The sequence below is a fragment of the Mauremys reevesii genome, linkage group 12, assembly GCF_016161935.1.
Source record: "Mauremys reevesii isolate NIE-2019 linkage group 12, ASM1616193v1, whole genome shotgun sequence".
Lineage (NCBI taxonomy): Eukaryota > Metazoa > Chordata > Testudines > Geoemydidae > Mauremys > Mauremys reevesii.
In genome coordinates this window covers 28,412,468-28,433,421 of record NC_052634.1, presented here as the reverse complement: position 1 = coordinate 28,433,421, position 20,954 = coordinate 28,412,468, and the positions used below count along the sequence as shown (strand labels likewise).

General features: G+C 55.7%; 4 non-coding genes across 4 annotated transcripts; 1 reads left to right on the top strand and 3 right to left on the bottom strand.

Moving 5' to 3' along the window:
- Positions 1-625: 625 nt before the first annotated feature.
- TRNAK-UUU lies at positions 626-698 on the top strand. Its single transcript has one exon. It is a non-coding gene; the product is annotated as a tRNA-Lys (tRNA).
- Positions 699-4,248: 3,550 nt separating this feature from the next.
- On the bottom strand, positions 4,249-4,321 carry TRNAR-UCG. Its single transcript has one exon. It is a non-coding gene; the product is annotated as a tRNA-Arg (tRNA).
- Positions 4,322-18,423: 14,102 nt separating this feature from the next.
- On the bottom strand, positions 18,424-18,496 carry TRNAK-CUU. The gene has a single exon. It is a non-coding gene; the product is annotated as a tRNA-Lys (tRNA).
- Positions 18,497-19,653: 1,157 nt separating this feature from the next.
- On the bottom strand, positions 19,654-19,725 carry TRNAQ-CUG. Its single transcript has one exon. It is a non-coding gene; the product is annotated as a tRNA-Gln (tRNA).
- Positions 19,726-20,954: the final 1,229 nt, after the last annotated feature.

The window sequence follows — 20,954 nt, the reverse complement described above, 5'->3', positions numbered from 1 at the left end:
TCATTAGGTACCTCTGCTCTGACCTGATTCAGAACAGAGTCCAGAGAATTTTACCCAGTGACTCCTACAACCACCCCAAGATCTTCTGGCTGAACGAGGAGGGTTCATTCAGAAAGTCATCATGTTTGGATGTAAAGGTGGGAAATGATGGGGAAATTGGCCCCTCTTTCAAGTTTAAATGTTGTAACTTCTACATCTAGACCAGGGTGGCCAACCTGAGCCTGAGAAGGAGCCAGAATTTCCCAATGTATCTGCCAAACATGCACCTTTGTATGCAACTACTGAGTCAATTGTGAACCTTCCCATCATTATCATTATCCCTGTGAAATGATGATGGTGATGGACACTTGGCTCTGTATCCCAGTGTGCCCTGGACGTCTACAGGCTGCATTAGCCAATCCAACCATTCGGCACTTGCAGATGGGCACCTCTGTATTGTGCCTGAGTCTTGTACAGCTGTGAAAGGCTGGTAGATGCCGATATTTTCCCATCTTTTTAACCTGCACTAATACCAGGCCAGGACAGGGCTGGGAAGAGAGAGAGCAGCAGGTTTCCCCAATTGTTTCCTGCTCGCTTTTTCTTGACTAGCTTCACCTCTGCACCAACTTGCACTTTTCCTATGTGAGCCTGGCTAGCTCAGTTGGCAGAGCATCAGACTTTTAATCTGAGGGTCCAGGGTTCAAGTCCCTGGTCAGGTGATAAACTTCTCACTATGAGTGTAAAAATCTCACTTTCTGGAGTCTTCTTTGGTGTTACTCTTTCTCTTCAGGATTTTCCTTTCCTAAGAAGAGCCTTTGTGTGGGGGGGATTGAAGGAACAACTCCTTGACATCCCCTCTGTCCTTGCAGCCTGGAGGAATAAAGGCCTCTGGGCATATAGCATGTTCCTTCCCTGCACACACACACAGACACACAGAATATCCCTAAGGAATTAGAATCACCTGCTGCCTTCCCCTGTCCTGCTGGATCCCCAAATGAAGATGCTCTTCAGCCTAAACCCATGTCCCCTCTTTTCCCAGTGCCCCTCAGACCCAACCCTCAGTCCCTCCTATGCTCACTGCTCCTCACTCCCAACCAGAGCCTGCTCCTCTTCACCCTTCTCCTCTGTCCCAACCCACAGCCCCCTCCTATTCCCAGTGCCCCTCAGACCCAACCCACAGGCCCCTCCTCCTCACGCTGCTCCTCAATCCCAACCCACAGCTCCCTCCTTCCCTCCAGCAGCAGGTGCTTCAGACCCCCTCAGGAAGATTTTCTTGCAAGGTTTCGTGTATGAGTCTGCATGTGGATTTACAGTATGTTGGAAATAGGTTGGGTTGCTTGCCGAAATGATCACTTGTGGCTGGTGTTGGATTCCCAGTCTCCTTGTTATTGGGGCAGGAGAAATAAAGGGTTGTTATCCTTGATGTGTGAATCAAGGACTTAACCCTGGCTGTAAACTAAATGAGCTGCCCACAGATTCTGGCAGCCACAATGAGCATTTGGTGCAAGAGCCCAGACCTGCCCCTGTCCCAGAGGGAGGGGGTCACCTGCAAGGGGCTTGGACCACTGACCTATCAGCTCTTAACTCCCAAACTTTCAGTAACTCTATTATCAGTGTCAGTGAGTGTAATTTAAACCATAAGAAAAACCACACTGGGCTAGACCAAAGGTCCATCTAGCTCTGTATTTTATCTTCTGACAGTAGCCAATAGCAGGTGTTCTAAAAGCATCTCAACAAGGCACCACTAGGTGTTGAACCCAGCATCTCCTGTTTACAAAACAGGTATTTTAACCAGCTAAACCATGGTGCCTGCCTGTGACTAAGGTAGAGTGTCTGCTCACACCTGACTCCCTGCATCTCCATCTAGGCCTGACAAGCTTTGCTTGTGTTTGGAAAAGCAGAGGAGCAGGTGACATTTTCCTTGCAAGTTGTGTCTCTGTGTGTGAATCTTTGGCCAGGTCTGCACTACAAAGTTGTTTCAGCAGAATTATATTGCTCAGGTGTGTGAAAAACACATGATGCTCCCTCGGTCGGCAGCTTGTGGCTGGCGCACACACTGCAATGCCACGTCTGGCAACAAAACTGCCCTGTTTTGGTGACAAAATAAAAACACTTTGATGAGAAGCCTAGCGCTTTTTCCAGCAAACTTAAAGTGGCAGAGTGTCAGTGTAGATGCTGCCGTTCATTATATCACCATAACTGGCCTCCTCCAGTATCCCACAATGCCCTCTGTGAACTCGCCTGCCCTGCATTCCTGCTACAGAGCCATGGGCCCCTCCCCTTTCATCGCTCTGGGAAGTTCTGACAGCTGAGCCTGCTGCTCTGCTCCGGCAGCCAGGAGCAAATCACTGCCGTGGATGCTGCTCTCTCCCGCACTGTGAACACAGAACAGGGTGGTGGGAACTTCCTTACATGGGGGGGGCACCGGCATCCAAACTATGACACCCCCATGACACCCCTTCCCTCGAGGAGGCTCTTACCTTCTAAACAGGGACTTCTGTTTTCTAGTAAAATCACTAAAGGGAAGGAGAAAACTCAAAAGAGGTTCCTCCTGGTGCTCACGTGCCTGAACCCAAATACTCTCTCAGTCCTCAAAGAGAGACCTGGAGAAGGAGACTTGTTGAAGCAAAGCCACAGGGTCTCTGAGGTTTCCCTGGCCCCCTCGCCCCTGTCCTGCCTGGCTGATGTCAGCATCTCTCTGTGAGGTCACCACCTCCCCACCACCTTTGACCAATAGTCTGAGGTCCTGCAAAAGGCCTTTGTGATGTCACTGCCTGTCACGGACTCACAGATCGTGCCCACTCTTGGCCCTGTGCAGTCCATGGGGGGTGCCCCTTTCAGTGCGACAGCCCTTCGCGGGGGTCCACTCTCTCTCGGGGTCAGGCCCCTCCACCTGGAGCCGCACCTCTCTGAGCCTTAGCACGTCTGTCTCTCGCCGTGGGCCCCCTCAGGGAGTCCACGCGCTCTGGACCCCCTGGGCCTCCTCACCCCCGAAGGGGTTGATGCCCCCTGTTCTCTAGACCGGAGCGACTCTCAGCCAGCATAAAACAGGAGGGTTTATTGAGAGTTGAACACAGCACAAGAAACTCTCAGGGCCTCAGGCCTGGCCTCCCTCAGCCCAGCACATCCCAGTCCCCCTGCAGCCAGGTGGGCTCTGCCTGCTTCCCCTCGCCAGCCCCGAGCCCCCCTGCTTCCCAGCTGGGCCTCCGATATCCCCGGCCCCAGGCCCCACCTCTGTCCATTGTCTTTTCTCCAGGTAAACAGGGTTGCCTGGGCCTCCTCCCCTCTCTGCCCTCCTCTGGCTGGAACAGGTTGGTCACGGGGTCCTCTCCCCGCAGCCCATTGTCCTCTCACTGGCCAGAAGTGGCTGTGACTCCTGAGCTGGGTCACCAGGTCACCAGTTGCTGGGGTCTCCATCCTCCAGGCCATCAGCCGGGGTCCCAAGTCCCTCTCCGATCCTCTGTAACAACAAACTCCCTCTCCCCTCACCTCGTTAAACCAGTAACACCCGGGGACACTGAGTCCCGCTCCCTGTGCATGCGAACCACTGGAAAACACAGAAAACCCTAAGAAAATCCCCCACTTCGTCACAGAGCCCAGCACCTCTCCTCCTCTGGGCACCTAGAGCAGAGGCGGCTGGTGCTGATGGCTCCAAGGGACGGCTTAAAAGCCACAGAGCAACTGAGGTCAGGGCCAGAGGAGGGCAGGACCATGCCTATGTGTGGCCTTCAGACAGGCACAAAAACACCCAGCCAGGCTGCTCCCTGCCAGGCCAAACCCCACTGAAGGCCACCCACTGACCAGCATGTGGGGAGGCTGCTGATGCTCTGTGGCCATTATTGAAGATGGTAAGAAAGCAGGGCCAGCCCCCCTGGTGGGGCCTCTTACTGTTCCCACTCTCCATGCTCACTTTGGCAGTGGGGCAGGAGATTTTACCCCAAGAGGCTTTTCCCCAGCTGGCGAGAAGCAGAGAAACACCCAGGCTCCATGTAGCAAGTACCCTCCAGCACAGGGACAGGTGCACATTTGGAAGAGGGAAACTGCTCCACACGCTAGCCCGGGCAGCCGCCCATTTTCTCTGGCAAGTCAGGAAGGGCAAAGGCGAGACTGGAAGCACCTGGGGCTCATGCCCCAGCCTTTGTGACACCCAACCCCCAACTCTTTCCCGGGGCTCTAGCTGCAGCCAGAGCATTGGCCTGAGCGGCCAAGAAGAGGTTCCAGCCCTGAAGGGAGCAGGACGTTCAGCACAAAGGTAAAATTGCACAAGCACAACCACGAAGGGACTTGAACCCTCAATCGCCTGATCCGAAGTCAGACGCCTTATCCATTAGGCCACGTGGTCACACAGTAAAAAGCCCTCCAGGCACTTCTTTGGAAAAGGCCGACACTGACGCATCCGACGAAGTGGGGATTCACCCACGAAAGCTCATGCTCCAGTACGTCTGTTAGTCTATAAGGTGCCACACGACTCTTTGCTGCTTTTGCAGACACTGTGTTTCTCAGGTCAGCTACTGAGGGGGGCTGAGACTCTCTGGGCACAAGAAGTCGAGTTCCCAGTGAGATGTGAGACTTAATTCTTTGGAGCCAGGTGCAGGGCTTTGGCAGGGAGGCTCAGGCATGGGGGATTGGGGTGCAGCGGACGGACCGGCCGTCTAGGTGCGGAGATTTAGTCTCACTGAGGAGGAGGAGGAGGAGGAATCCTGCTGACAGGCAGTGGCCAGGGCCGGTGCAACCACTAGGCGAACTAGTCGGCCGCCCAGGGTGCCAAGTGGTTGGGGGCACCAAAAAGCACACTCAGGGGGGGCGGGGAGTGGAGGTGAGCTGGGGCAGGGGGCTGGGAGGTGCGGGGGGAGGGCTGCCCACAGCAAGTAACGGGGGTGGGGCCTGCAGGGGAACCGCTCCCTGTCCCAGCTCACCTCTGCCCCGTCTTCTCCCCTGAGCACGCCGCCCCTGCTCTGATTCTCCTCCCCTCCCAGGCTTGCCGCACTAAACAGCTGATTGGCACCGCAAGCCTGGGAGGCGGGAGAAGTGGAGCGGCGCTGGCGTGCTCAGGGGAGAAGGCGGAGCGGAGGTGAGCTGGGGTGGGGAGCTGCTGCAAGGGGGGCTGCCTGGCTCTTCCTCATGGCCCCTGCCCCTGCTCTGCCCCAGCCCCCCCCCCACCCCTGTACTCACTGCATGGTAAGTGGAGTGACCCAGCCCCAGCCTGGTCCACTCCCTTGGCTCCGAGCCACGCCGCCAGCAAGTGCTGTGGGGCGGTTCCCCCCGCCCCAAGTTTGGGAGCCAGGGGAGCAGAGCAGGCTGGGGCCCCAGGCTTCCATGGGGGGAAGCAGAAGGGGGCTGGCCCCAGGCCATCGTGGGACCAGGGGGGCTGGCTAATTCCTGCGGGAAGTGGAGTGACCCGGCCCCAGCCTGCTCTGCTCCCCTGGCTCCCAGGCTTGTGTTGGTGTTGGCTGGATTTGTGCGGGTGTTTGTGTATATTAGCAATTGTGTGTATGTGTCTGGATTCATGCATGTGTTCGTGTATATTTGCAATTGTGTGCGTGTGTGCTCTGCTGCCTTCTGCCGGCGCGACAACCGTTTCTCCGTATGTCACAGCCCCCATACCGTCGACCCCGATGGTGATTTCCCCATCTTACAAGTGCTGGCTGGCCTGACCCTTCTCCCCTTTGCGGAGTGTGGCGGGGGCTGCAGCTCACCCCCTGTGGGGCAGGAGGGCCAAGGTGCGGGGTGCTGGGCTCCAATGCATCTGGAGAGCAGCTCAGGTGAGGCAGGGCAGGGTGTGTGGTGTCCATTCTGCATTGTCTGGTGCTGGGCCATTGCACAATCCCCAGCCACGCCGCACAGCGCGCCCCGAGAGGGGGCAGGGGGCCAAGCAGATGATCCAGCATGAGGGGATCATTCTCATTGGTAGCCGTCCAGTGGCAGTGAGTTCCACAGGCCTTGGCACATGCTGTGTGGGGCAGGAGGTCCTTGTACTTGGAGCAGTGGGAGTGAACTGCGTGCAGTTGTGTCTCTGAGCATGATTGTGAATATTATGGTGTGTGGGGAGGTGATTGTGAGTGTGGCTCATGGATGGAGGAGTTTGGGGAGCTGTGGGGGCCCCTGAAGAACTAGCTCAGCATGTGAATGAGTGACTGGGATGTATGTGGGGGCCAGACTGTGGGTTGGGGTGTCCAGGAGAACCCAAGGGAAGGGACTAGGGGGATTAGGGATAGAAGAGTGTGGGGATACCAAGGTGCATTGTGGGAATGTGGGTTTAGAGAGCCCAGAGTGGATGGGTGGGGGCGGGTTGGAGGACCCCACAGTGGCTGAAAAGGGGAACCCGGCAGGTTGGGGGGCAGCAGAGATTGGAGATGAGGAACCTCACACCCTGGGGATGGACTGGGGCAGTGGGGGGGGATGGGAGAGTGGGGCCCAGCAATGGAGAAATGGGTTGGAATCAATTAGGGGCAGGGCACTGAGGACGGGGAGGGCAGGAGGAAGGGGGATGGGGCACTGAGGACAGGGGAGGAGGAGGACAAGGTCATCGGGGTGGGGCAAGAGGAGGAGGTCGGCGTCGGGGCACTGAGGATGGCGGGAGGAGGAGGAGGAGGAGGGCAGCGGCAGCGAGAAAGGCCAGGCAGAGTGTACAGGATGGGGAGGGGACGCTGGGGGCTGGGGGATCCCCACAGATGGGGGTGGGGCTGGCGAGAGGGTCACAACAGAAGGGGAGACACGGGGGGGCAGGTTGGGGGGGCTTGAAGGGGCTGTTGGGGCCCTACAGAGGGGGAGGAGGGGAGGAGTGCTGAGGATGGGGATGGGGGGAGGAGGAGGAAGGGGGCAGGGTGCTGAGGACAGGGAGGAGGAGGTCAGGGTGCTGAGGACAGGGATGGGGGGAGGAGGAGGAAGGGGGTGGGGTGTTGAGGACGGGGAGGGGTTGTCAGGGGTGGGGCGGGAGGCGGTCGGGCGCTGAGGGGAGGAGGTGGGGCGGGGTGCTGAGGACAGGGATGGGGGAGGAGGAGGAAGGGGGCGGGGCTCTGGGGAGGAGGAAGGGGGCGGGGTGCTGAGGACAGGGATGGGGAGGAGGAAGGGGTGGGGTGCTGAGGACGGGAGGAGGATGTTGGGGGTGGGGCGGGAGGAGGAGGTCGGGGCTCTGGGGAGGAGGCGGGGCAGGGTGCTGAGGACGGGGAGGGGAGGAGGATGTTGGGGTGGGGCAGGAGGAGGAGGTCGGGGCTCTGGGGAGGAGGCGGGGCAGGGTGCTGAGGACGGGGAGGGGAGGAGGATGTTGGGGGTGGGGCGGGAGGAGGAGGTCGGGGCTCTGGGGGAGGAGGAGGCGGGGCAGGGTGCTGAGGACGGGGAGGGGAGGAGGATGTTGGGGTGGGGCAGGAGGAGGAGGTCGGGGCTCTGGGAGGAGGCGGGGGCAGGGTGCTGAGGACAGGGATGGGGGAGGAGGGCGGGGGCGAAGGGAAAGGCCGGGCCGAGCGGTGGGGGTGGGGGAGGGGACGCCGGGGCGGGGCTGGCGGAGGGTCACAGCGGGGGACACTGCGGGGGCAGGTTGGGGGCTGAGGCCCCGCGCCCCAGGCTGCCGCTTGTGGGGCTGCTCCCAGGCAGCTCAGCCCCTCGCTGCCCCCAGGCCGGATCCCACGGGCCCGGGGCAGGGGCTGGGCCTGGCGCCTGGAACTGGGGTCTGAGCCCCGGCCCCGTCGCGGAGCCGCCAATCACCGCCCGTCCCGCCCGCCGGCTGCCACCGAGCCGCGCAGCCCCGGCCGCGAGCGGGATTCGAATCCCAACGGCCGCAGCGCGCGCCTGGGTGGGGGGGGGCAGCGAAGCCTCGGGGCGAGGGAACCGGGGCCTCCCCCCACGCGCCGAGTCTCTGTCCCGCGCTCTCTCCGCCAATCAGGGAGCGGGGAGGGGCGCGGCGAAGTGACGAGCTGCGGCCCCTCCTCCAATAGAGGCCGTGTGAGAGAGAGAGAGAGAGAGAGAGAGAACTACGCTTCCCAGAGTGCACCGGGAGGGGGCGCGTTGTCTGAGCAACTGGCCGTCTCTTCCGCTGTGAGACGAGCCAGGAACTACAACTCCCAGCCTGCCCCGGGGCGCCTCCGTCCTCTCCAGCCCAGGTGAGGGCGGGTCCCTGGGTCAACCTGACACCTCCCGCCAAGGCAACTCCTCATTCCCGCCCCGCCCCCCAGGGAGCCCCGGCCCCGCCCCCTCCGGCTCCTGACGGTAACTCGCGTGTCCCGGGGTCTCGGCCCGGCCCCGCCCCCCCAGCCTGCTTCTCCCTTGGCCTCGTCTCTCCCCACTCAGGGGCAGGGCTGGGAGCCAGGACGCCTGTGGGGATGTGGGGTTTCTTTGCAACCATGAGTGGGATTGTTGTGGGTGCAACTAGACCCCCCACTTCTCTGGTGGGCGGGGCTTCTACTGCCTGCTTTGGGGAGGGAGGGGTCCATGATGTCACAGCCCATGGTGGAGGGGAGGTTGAATCATGTTTCTGAAGTGGGAGAGCAACTTCCCCGGCTCCCACTCACTCTCCACTAGGGGGCTGGGCTGGGATCTCTAGGGAGGGAAGCACAGGGAAAAAACAGTCTCCCCTATGGAACCCAGGAGTCCTGGCTCCCAGTCCCCCTGCTCTAGACCATCTCCACTCCCAGAGCCAGGGATAGAACCCAGGTGTCCTGGTGCCCAGCCCCCTCCCTGCTCTGACCACTCGACCCCACTCCCCTCCCAGGGTGGTGCAGGGGTCACTGGGTCTGTGTCCCAGCTCTGCTAAGGGCCTTGGCTGATTTTCCCAAAGTGCTTCCTTCTGAATCCAGCACATCTGCCCCCCCGCCCGGTCACTGCCCACCCCCGTGTGGGGGCACCAGCACTGTGCCGGGTCGTGATGGGAAATTGTCCAAGCTGGCCCAGGAGAAACGTGTGTGTCCCTGCTGCCCCCTGCTGGTGGGGCTGAGCCCCACTGTGTGTGTGTGTGTGTGTGTGTGTGTGTGTGTGTGTGTGTGTGTGTGGTGGCGGCTTTGCAGGATTTTGTATCCTGCAGCAAGTGACACACACACACACTCACAAAGGGACTCACACAATCCCAAGAACACTCACACACAACACACCCAGAGGGGCATGCTAGCCCAACCCCAAAGAGAGAAACAATCACACCCCCAGCCACACTCACACTCACACACACACCAGAATATTCGCAATTGTGCTCAGAGACACAACCGCACACAGTTCACTCCCACTGCTCCCAACACAAGGACCTCCTGCCCCACACAGCCTGTGCCGAGGCCTGTGGAACTCACTGCCACTGGACAGCTACCCATGAGAATGGACCTTTCCAGGAGACCAATAGACATGGCCGTGGCGACAGAGGGGGCTGGGCTCCCAGGGTCTGACCCGGGCTGAGACTGGTTCTGACCTAGAGGGGTCTATCCAGCAGGGGGCAGCGTGACCCACACACAGACCCACCAGAAGCGCCTTTCTTAGCAGGTCTCCCAGGCCATCCCCCACCCTGCCCCGGTTGGGTAACAAAGGGGCAGTACGGGACTCTGGGCTGTGTCACAACCCGGCCCCAGCCCCTCGCTCCCACACGCTGGCGAGTTGGGTAACTGCCGCGGGATTGCACAAGAGAGAGTCAGAGCCAGGGAGAGAACCCAGGAGTCCTGGCTCCCCCCCGACACACACCCTAACCACTGGCTCCCACTCCCCTCCCAGGGCTGGAGATAGAACCCAGGAATTCTGACCAGCAACCCCCCTTCCCCGCTCTGACCACTAGACCCCACACTCCCCTTTTAGATTTTAGTCCCGCTGCCTCTTCTATCCACCCACCCCACCTGTCCATCCCTTTGCTGCAGGTTTCTGGGGTTTCACCCCTGCTCTGCACTCCCCCAGTGCAGCCCAAGGCTTTTCCTCCCCCCAATGACATATCCTCACCCCCCTTGTGCTGGATCGTCTGCTTGGCCCCCTGCCCCCTCTCGGTGTGCGCTGTGCGGCGTGGCTGGGGATTGTGCAATGGCCCAGCACCAGGCAACACAGAACGGACACCACACGCCCTGCCCTGCCTCACCTGAGCTTCTCTCCAGGTGCATCGGAGCCCAGTGCCCCACACCTGGGCCCTCCTGCCCCACAGGGGGTGAGCTGCAGCCCCTGCCACACTCCACAGAGGGATTAAGTGTCAGGCCAGCCTGCCCTTGTAAGATGGGGAAATCACCACCGGGGTCAACGGTATGGGGGCTGTGCATGAATGAATCCAGCCACACACACACACAATTGCTAATATACACAAACACCCACATAAATCCAGCTAACATCAACACAACTACTAACAGATGCAAACACATGTACAAATCCAGCCACATGAACACACACACATTTGCACAGCCACAAACACAACCCCCAGAGCTGTAATAACACCCCCCCACACACAAAACCCTTGCAGAAAACCACACAAACACATGGAGAAATCAATTCATCCATCCATCCACCCACCCACACATACACCATCCCCATTCTGTGCACACACCTTTGGTCACTGTGACACTGAAGACTTCAGTTGGATCTGGGGCCCAGCACCATGTGTCTTTGCAAGCAAGGTTAAGCAATTCCCCATGTGTGGTCTTATGCAGGTGATGGCTGATTCCCCCAACTTACAGCCAGTGGTGAGCTCCAGCCAGTTCACACCCATTCACAAGAACCGGTTGTTAAATTTAGAAGCCTTTTTAGAACCAGTGGTTCCAGGACAACTGGTTCTAAAAAGCTTTTAAATTTAACAAAGGCTCAGGCAGCTGTCTGCCCGGCCCCAGCTCACCTCCTTCTCTCCCCTGAATGCTCCACCCTCCTTCTCCTCTGCTTCCCGCGAATCAAATGTTCATGGGAAACCAGAAAAAAGCAGCAGGGAGGTAAGCTGGGCGCGGGGGCGAAATGGCTCCCTCTGGCCCTGGCCAAGTGCCCCAGCCTGGTCCCAGCCAAGCACCCCCAGCTTGGGCCCGGCCCGGGGAGTCGGGCCCCTCGGCTCTGGCCCCGGTGCCGGCGGAGCGGCTCTGGCCCCAGTGCCGGCCCGGCCCGGGGAGTTGGGCCCCGCAGGGCCAGTTGAGGTCCCGGGAGTGGACCCAGTCCCGGCCCCAGGCAGTGTGGTAAGGGGCAGGGAGCAGGGAGGGGTATTTGGTTGGTTGTGGGGTGGATAGGGGTCAGGGCGGTCAGAGGGCCGGGAACCGGGGGATTGACGGGGGGCAAGGATCCCGGGGGGCAATCAGGAAGGAGCAGGGGTTGGATGCGGTGGTGGGGGCACTCAGGGACAGAGAGAAGGGGTGGTTGGATGGGGCAGGGGTCCCGGGGGGCCATCAAGAATGGGAGGAGGAGTTGGATGGGGCTGCAAAGGGCAGTCAGGGGACAGGGAAAGGTGGGGATGGGTCAGGTGTCCTGGGGGGGTGTCAAAAACATGGGGGGTTGGATGGGGCATGACCTCCCGGGGGGGCACGACCCCCTCATGAGGTGAGAAGGAGGGAACCGGTTGTTAATATTTTGGCAGCTCATCACTGCTTACAGCATAGTGACAACCATACTACACAATTCTTATAACTTCATATGCATGAATGGTATACATCTAAGGGTAGAGAAATGACTTTCAGCAGATCATATCCTTTCCCTTGATACCTTACAAGTCATGCTCTATATGTAAGATCACGATTATATGAAAATGAGGAATATGGGGGTTACAGCCGCTCCCCCAAAGGTCTAGAATGTCACACTGAGATTCTATTTTCATTTACGTAACCAGCTTTGACCTCTCTGCCTAACACTTATAATCACTTACAATCTATCTTTCGGTAGTTAATAAACTTATTTTAATGTTTTAAACTTACTTGTGAAATTGTCCAAAGTGCTTGGGAAAGCTGCTCAGATTAAAAAGGCTGGTGCATGTTCACTTTCTTTTTGAGGAAGTGGTGAATTAATTAATGAGCTTGCACTTTTCAAGAGGTTTTGAGCAGTGTAGGATGGTACATTTCTGAGGTGCAAGGCTGAGGGCTGGGGAGATATGCTGGTGTCTCTCTATGTATAATTGAGGAGTGGCTTATAGAGCATTCATGCAACTTAGTTGGGTGCATTGCTGCATGTTGTTGGCTGAGTGATCACAGCACATGGAGGGGGTTTTGCTGCTTGTCACTAGTGCAGCATTGTAAGACACAGCCCAGGCTGGAGAGAGAAGAGGACAGAGCAGTTCCACTGTTTGGGATTGTACCCCGCGGATCCCACCACACAGAGACCCTGCTGTGACCAGCCGTGGTAATACTGTGCTTAGTGCTCTGCCTTGTAGCTTCAACAGCTGCACATGCAAGATGAGTTACAGTGACCTTGACCTTGTTTCCATGTTTATCCAAAGCCTCCTTTTGTCAGTTGTCAGCAAAAAGACCCGTTTCTTTTGCAAGCATTTGTATGGCTAGCCAGAGTCGGGCTTCTCCGTTAACAAAAAAGATTGATCAAAAAGGGACAAGAGGAGGCACGTTCAGCAAGGCAGCACTGGATGCTGGATCCTGAATCTGCTCTTTATCCAGCAGCTCTCTTGGCATGCTCTGCCATGGTGCCACGCTCTGGGACTTCTCCCCGACTGCTCCATTTTTCATCAACAATAACATGAAAAGTGAAAGGACAGTCATTCTCCATTTCCTGCAAGCCCTGCAGAGAACCCTCTAGAAGGGGCTCTGTGCACAGATATCCCCAGTGAATTGCATGGCCGCACAACACAGGGTCTCCTGTCACAGCAAATTGCAGCGGAAGCAACCTCCTTGCCAATGCCAATAGCCTTTTCATCAACACCAGACTGAGGATTTGATTCTCTCCAATGCTCCGTTGGAAAGAAGCCTTTTCCTTCACAAGCAATTACTTGGATTGTCAAGGGAGGTCTCTTCTGTTTCCTAGGAAGACACAGGAAAATGTGAGCAGAGGAGACAAAAAACTATAGAACAAGGCACCACTGGGAGTTGAACCCAGGATCTCCTGTTTACTAGATAGGTGCCTTAGCCTACTAAGCCATGGTGCTCTCCCCCGCAGGGCCTTTGCAACCACTCCACTTGATGGTCCAAGACTACACCTTCAAATTCCAAAGTAAAAATGTTCCCCATTTCCCTCAAGACTTGCCGACCTTGAGCAGGCTGGCTCAGTGCACTGAAAGCCACAGCTGAGCTGACAGAGGACTTCTAACATGCGCTTCTCCCACAAGCTGCTGTGATCAGATACTGACATTTACACAGAGCACGTCACCGGCCACCGTCAATACCAAGAGTGAGCTGGCGTGACTTCATGCACCCACAAGGGGGAAGAGACCTGTAAACTTCCCCTGTTGGACTTTATCCCCTGAGCCCTGAAACAACCAAACTGAACTCTGCCCTGTGAGGGTCATCCTACCATCATTACCCAGTCTGCTCATTTATTCATGCCCACGACTATCCATAACCTGTTTGTATGAGTGATGTGCCCTCACTGCTTGCTGGCTGTACCTTGAACTGACCCACCGTATACCCCGCATTGGGGACATGACAGACTGTGTATATGTATATGCCGTCCAATACCAAAACGCTAACATCCCCCTACAACCTGTATGTTACCCCCAATGCCACAATAACTGACGCTTCAAACACTTTGTATCGTTTATTTTTAAATATTCTCTGTGTTTCAGTCACAGCAGCTTCAGCTCAACTCTGAGTCATGGTAACCTTTCCATCAGCTCCAGATTTACCACTTAACACTTTCCAAGACTTAGCTGCACGGAAGGGTCTCTGTGTCTTGAACAAGCACTTACAAGGATTGTGCAGTGAGGTCTTTTCTTTTCATTAGAAGAAATAAAAGAAAGGAGCCAGACAGAAAAGCCAGGTTCAGCAAGGAAGAACTAGCAGGTCAAGCCAGGATCTCCTGGTGAGTAGGAAGGCTCTTCAGCCAGCTCTGCCCAAAGATCATAATCTAGAGGCCACTTCCCACAGAGTCCAGTTATGGTTACAGATCCATCCTGAAATTAGAGCAGGATATTTTAAAGCTTATTCTCACAGTAAAGTAACACAATTCAGCTATGTCGGCACAGAGGAGAAAACACTCCGTCATTTCACAGTTATTGCTACTGATCTCACTGACAAACTTCCTTTTCTCGGGGCTGCTCCCAGCACTTTAGGGAGTTTTTCGTCTTCTCCCTTCCAGCTGTGGTGATGGGACTGCAGCAGCTCCCCGGATGGCAGGCTTTGCTCTGTCACTTACATCCTTCTCTTCTTTGGCTGAAGCTGTGTTTGCCATCAGTTTAATCCATAGCTGAGACCTCAGGTACCAGCAGCTAGTTACAAAGGCTCAATTCCCATTGCCATCAGTGGGAGGTTATCCAGGGCTGCAAGATTTGGCCCATGGACAGTCAAGGTGCTACAGCAGCTACATTCTTACATGGTGAGTCCTGCAGCCTATTACCAAACTGCTCTGCCATAGTCTGCAGGGGGCCTGACTTTTTGAGAATCTGGCAGAAGAGAGACCCCGGATTAGAGATGGAAAATGTCCTCAGCAGTCACAGCTGGCAGGAGCAGCAAAGACTGAGTATCAGACACACTTTTTCACCAGGACAATAAATGTGCACAACCCCCTGATATATTGTCAATTCACACCCACACCCAAGGAAGCCCTATTCTGCTCTATTACACTCTCATGGGATGAGAGGGAAGGTCCTCTCATGGGTAAATAACTGATTACAAGGTAGGAATAAATGATCAGTTTTCAAAATGCAGAGAGGTCAATAGTGGTGTCTCCCAGGGGGTCTGGGACAAGTACTATTCAACATATTCATAAATGATCTGGAAAAAGGGGTAAACAGCGAGGTGGCTAAATTTGCAGATGATCCAAAACTTCTCAGGAAAGTTAAGTCCAAAGCAGCCTGCGAAGAGTTACTAAAAGAGCTCACAAAACTGGGTGAAAGGGCAACAAAATGACAGATTTGTTGATAAATGCAAAGTGATGCACATTGGAAAACATAATCCCATCTATACATATAAAATGTCGATGCCAAAAATAGTTGTTCCCACTCAAGTGTGGGATTTTGTAGTCACTGCGGATAGTTCTCTGAAAACATCCGCTCAGTGTGCAACGACGGGCAAAAAAGCAAAGAGAATCTTGGGAATCATTAAGAAAGGGATAGAGAATAAGACAGAAAATATCATATTGCTTATGGCCGACCACATGCATTGGCCTCCCCTCAGGCAGGGGACTTAGAGGCCCTTCTGCCAGTTGGTGTTGGCAGCAGCAAGGGCTGGGTTCAATGTCTAGGGGAGGAGAGCAGCAGAGAGGGAGGAGGAGAGAGAGTCCCAAGAGCAGAGTGCAAACCAACCAGCTGAGGGTCTCACAGGACTCCTGAAATAACAGTAGCTCCAGGTCCCATCAGGGCCGCCCAGATGGTGGAGTAAGTGGGGCAATTTGCCCTGGTCCCCGCAGGGGCCCCCACAAGAGTTTTTTTGGGCTCCTGGAGCGGGGTCCTTCACTAACTCTGGGAGCTCTGGAAAACTCTCGTGGGGTCCTGGCCTCCGGAGATTCTTCCACTCTGGGTCTTCAGCGGCAATTCGGCGGCGGGGGGTCCTTCATGAATGAAAAGTGACTCCATTGAAGTGTTGAAGTGCCTTAATGGAGAGAAAAGATTGGGTATGAAAGGGCTCTTTAATCTCACAGAGAAAGGCATAACAAGACCCAATGGCTGGAAGGTGAAAAGAGACAAATTCATATTACAACTAAGGCACAAATATTCAACAGTGAGGATGATTCACCACAGGAACAAGCTACCAAGGAAAGTGGTGGATTCTCCATCTCCTGATGTCATTTAATGAAGACTAGATGCCTTTCTGGAATGTGTTTGCCCCAAAAGTAGCTATTGTGTCACACAGGAGGCCTGTGATATGCAGGGGGTCAGATTAGATGCTCTAATGGTCTCTTCTGGCCATAAAGTCGACTAATTTCTGAAAAACTGAGTGTGGCATTGGGAGCAGTGTCTGATGTTTTCCTGTCTAGCTGGCTTGCTGCCTAGAACGAACGCTCCTTGAGTGGGGTGACCACAGGGAGTAGCTCAAACCTCCAAAGTGCCTGGCCAGGGGCAGGACATTAGCACAGCAAGGGAGGGGTGTGGCAGTGACATCACAAAGGCCTTTTGCAGGACCTCAGGCTATTGGTCAAAGGTGGTGGGGAGGTGGTGACCTCACAGAGAGATGCTGACATCAGCCAGGCAGGACAGGGGCGAGGGGCCAGGGAAACCTCAGAGACCCCTGTGGCTTTGCCTCAGCAAGTCTCCTTCTCCAGGTCTCTCTTTGAGGACAGAGAGAGTATTCGGGTTCACGTACATAAGCGCCAGGAGGAACCTCTTTCGAGTTTTCTCCTTCCCTTTTAGTGATTTTACTAGAAAACAGACGTCCCTGTATAGAAGGTAAGAGGCTCCTCGAGGGAAGGGGTGTCATTGCGGTGTCACAGTTCGGATGCCGGTGCCTCCCCCAATGTATGGAAGTTCCCGCCACCCTGCTCTGTGTTCGCAGTGCGGAAGAGAGCAGCATCCACGGCAGTGATTTGCTCCTGGCTGCCGGAGCAGAGCAGCAGGCTCAGCTGTCAGAACTTCCCAGAGCGATGAAAGGGGAGGGGCCCGTTGCTCTGTAGCAGGAATGCAGGGCAGGCGAGTTCACGGAGGGCATTGTGGGATACTGGAGGAGGCCAGTTATGGTGATATAATGAACAGCAGCGTCTACTCTGTCATATTAAGTTTGCTGCAAAAAGCTCTAGACCTCTCATTGAAGTCGTTTTATTTTGTCAGCAAAACAGGGCAGTTTTGTCGCCAGACGTGGCATTGCAGTGTGTGCACCAGCCACAAGCTGCTGACCGAGGGAGCATTGTGTGTTTTTCACACACCTGAGCAATATCATTCTGCTGAAACAACTTTGTTTGGCAGACCTGGCCAAAGATTGACTCACACACAACAGGGAGTCAGGTGTGGGCAGGGCCGGCTCTGGCTTTTTTGCCGCCCCAAGCAAAAAAAAAATGGGGTGGGGCCACCGGAGCAACAAAACAGAGGGGAAAAAACGGCACGGGTGATGCGGCAATGCGGAGGTGGGGTGGGGATACGGTGCGGCTGTAGCGGCAAAGCGGGGGGGGGGGACCCGACGTGGCTGGAATGGCAAAGTGGGGGAGGGACAACACAAAAACGGTGGGGCTGGAGCAGCAAAGCTGGGGGGGAGGGACACGGAACAGCTGGAGCAGCAAAGTGGGGGGCGGGGACAACACAAAACGGTGGGGCTGGAGCAGCAAAGCAGGGGGTGGGGAAAAACAACGGCACGGCCGGCAAAGCAGGGGAAAAACAAAATAAAAAAACCCTACAGGGCGGCCGGAGCCAGTGGACTCCCTGTGCTGCAGAGTGCGCGCCCGGTCTAGTGGGGGGGGGAAGGGGAGGGAGAGAGAAGGGGGGCGGCCAGCGCTTCAGCGGGACACTCACCACGTGGCCCCGACTGCCACACCGCCTGGCACCCTCACTCCTTCTCTAGACTAACCAGTCCTAATATACTGTAACATGGTTATATTCCACCTCCTTCACTGGTCACACCCAACAAAATTAATTATACAGCAGACAGAAACAATCACAGACCCAGACAGAGACCATGCAAATAAACATACAAAACAATACAGAAGGGAGGATTTCACAACTACATCTATACAGACATAAGGGTTTTCCAGCTGCGTCTATTGATAAGTGAGTTCTTGCCAGACAGGATGCTACCAAACTCAGTTTCCCTTTCTCTGGAGGTGATGGAATATCAGGACAGGATTGTATTCCTAACAGCCCAATAGCACCTTATTTCAGTGTGACTAGTTGGGAATGTGAGGATGTGACCATACACTTCCCACCTTATGGCTGCCTTTGCTGCTTAGCCGAAGAACCAGGCCTCAGACTGTCACAGTAAGAGAAGGCCATTACACAGACAGACAGTGATTTTTTATTCTCTCTTTTATATCTTTATAACTAGCTAAGTGATAAAAATACACCTAAATTCTTACAGTACAGGCCTTTGCAGACAGGCCTGAATCTCTGTATCCTAACAGTCCTCGAGGTCAGGCAGCCTCTGGGTAAGGGGGTGGGGACTCAGATCCTTCTACTGGCCAATTCCACCAGGGTCATGTATAAACCAGGGAAGTTCCCCACAATAGCCAGACCAGATGCCCCCTTTACACTTGTGCTCTGTCCTCATTGCTTCTCTGTCTCTCTTCCCCTCATCTCTGCTGCTCCCCCTCTGGGCTTTCTCAGCACCTGGCCCCACAGCGCTTCCTGGCAGCCAGAGACTGTACTTTCTACGCCTGCTCCTGTGGATGTGGCCTCTCTCCTGATTGCTAAGGAAAGGAACCTTCCCAGGAAATGGCCACAGCTTCTGGGAATCCCTGTGTGGCTGTGAACAGAGTTTGGCTCCTGGCACACAAGGCAACTTAAAAGCTGAGCACCCAGACAGGGGCTTGAACCCTGGACCCTCAGATTAAGAGCCTGGTGCTCTACCAACTGAGCTACCTGGGCTTGTTAAGAAACATTTTCACCATTCACCACAAGAGTGATTATCCCAGTGTGCAGGCAAGAGTGAGCAGGCAGGCAAAAGAGAGGCAAAAAAAGTCCCAGGAACCCCTCCTCTTTTTCTGCACAGCCACTGCCTGTCAGCAGGATTCCTCCTCCTCCTCCTCAGGGAGACTAAATCTCTGTGCCCAGACAGCCGGTCCATCCGCTGCACCTCAATCCCCCATGCCCGAGCCTCCCTGCCAAAGCCCTGCACCTGGCCCCATACAATTAAGTCTCACTTGTCGCTGGGAACTTAACTTCTTGTGCCCAGAGCGTCTCGGCCCCCTCAGCAGATGACCTGAGAAACACAGTGTCCGGCTTTTCCAAAGAAGAGCTTAGACCCCCTCATCATGTGGCCTAAAGGATAAGGCATCTCCCTGTGGATCGGATAATTCAGAATTTGAGTCCCCTCATGGTTGTGCTCACTTTGTGCTGCAAGTCCTGCTCCCTTCAGGGCTGGAACCTCTTCTTGGTCACTCAGGCCAATGCTCTGGCTTCAGCTAGAGCCCCGGGAAGGAGTTGGGGGTTGGGCGTCACAAAGGCTGGGGCATGAGCCCCAGGTGCTTCCAGTCTCGCCTTTGCCCTTCCTGACTTGCCAAAGAAAATGGGCGGCTCCACTGCCAAAGTCAGCACCATGAGTGGGAACGGTCAGAGGCCCCACCAGGGGGCTGGCCCTGCTTTCCTACCCTCTTCTGATGTTGGCCACAGAGCATCAGCAGCCGCCCTGCATGCTGGCCTGTGGGTGGCCTTCAGTGGGGGTTCAGCACAGCAGGGAGCAGGCTAGCCCTGTGGCTGTCTGCTGGCCACACATAGGCATGGTCCTCCCCTCCTCTTGCCCTGGCCTCCGCTGCTTTTAAGCTTCCCTTGGAGCTGTCAGCACCAGACGCCTCTGCTCTAGGTGCCCAGAGGAGGAGAGGTGCTGGGCTCCCACCTGCCCAGCCCTGCTTCCTTCAAGCACAGAGGCAAGTGCCAGACTTGTGGGCACCAGGTGAAGCCGTGAGAATCCCAACCCTCAGGTGTCAGTTCTAGAGCCCTGACCCATCCAGCAGGAGGGGAAAAATTGCTCTTGCAGAGCTGGAGACAGGGAAGTGGAGCAGTGTGAGCTCCAGGGCTTTACCACAAGGTCCCACTGAGATTTGAACTCAGATTGCAGGATTCAGAGCCCTGAGTGCTGCCCATTACACCATGGGACCAGCTCATGCTGCCTTCTCTGGCCATCAGTGACCCTCATGGGGCCGGCTCATGTAAGGGACTGTTGGCCCCTTACTAAAGCTTAGTGGGGGTTTTGGTTGGCTAGTTCCCAGTCCCAATAGAAGGGGGAAGGGCCAATGGGAAATCAGGACCCTGAGACTGACAGTCCCCTGGGCAATGGGGAGAGGCCAAAGCTCCAAGTTAGCCGCACTGACAGGCCAGGCAGTGTAATGAGGGAGTCACCAGGCCAGGGGGTCCCATCCTCCGTGGGAGCTGGAACTGCCTGGGGCAGAGTGGGGCAGAGCTAAGGAGAGAGCAGGAGCCCGAGAAGAGCCGGGGAGCAGAGCTGCACAGGTGTAGTGCCAGAAACTGCTCCCTGTAGGACTTTGCTACCTGCAGCAGTTACTGAGACCTGAGGTTGTTCTTATTTGCTGACTTGTCCTAATTGGCTAAAACTTTACAGTGGTGGGAGATGGAAGCATAAAGGCTTCATCCTCCAAACGACCCTGTCTGGTGTCCATCTGTATCTATTACCTCTTAACACAGGATTGTAAAAAATAGAGTGAGGTCATTTAAACATCATTTATTTTGCAGCTTCATTTACTGTGCTAACAATGTAGCATCCTGACACCGATACTTCTGCCCATGTGACCTGTGGGTTGGATTCATTTTAGTGGGATGTGGGACATGTGGAGGATAATTTAAACTCTTAATTTCCTTACGGTTTCCCTGCAATATACTTCTCTGCTGGTGCGATTTCTGACCATTGCACGTCTATTGTATTTATTACAATAGCACAAGTAAGTCACACAAGTGACGTAGTCTAGGGGCTTGGCTACACTTGCAAGTTAGAGCCCATTAAAGCAGCCCCGGGCGCCCTAACTCCTGAGGTGTCCACACTGGCAAGGCACATGGAGCACCTGGGCTGTGCAGGTGGAGCGCTCCCGGTAATCCACCTCCATGAGAAGCATAAAGCTCGCTGAGCCCTGCTGAAACGCCCTGGCATCAGTGTGGATGACGTGTTGCATCACTGCACTGTGTTTGGCCTCAGGAAATGTCCCATAATCCCCTGAAGTCAAGTGCCCACTCTGGTCACTGTTTTGAAATCGGCTGCAGGCATGCGGATATCCCCTTTCAAAGCTCCGTTTCTGACAGCCGGCTGCTTATCTGCTCTGGGACAAAGCAACCATTAGTGTGGAATGCTGCTGTTGTGAGTGTGTGTGTGTGGGGG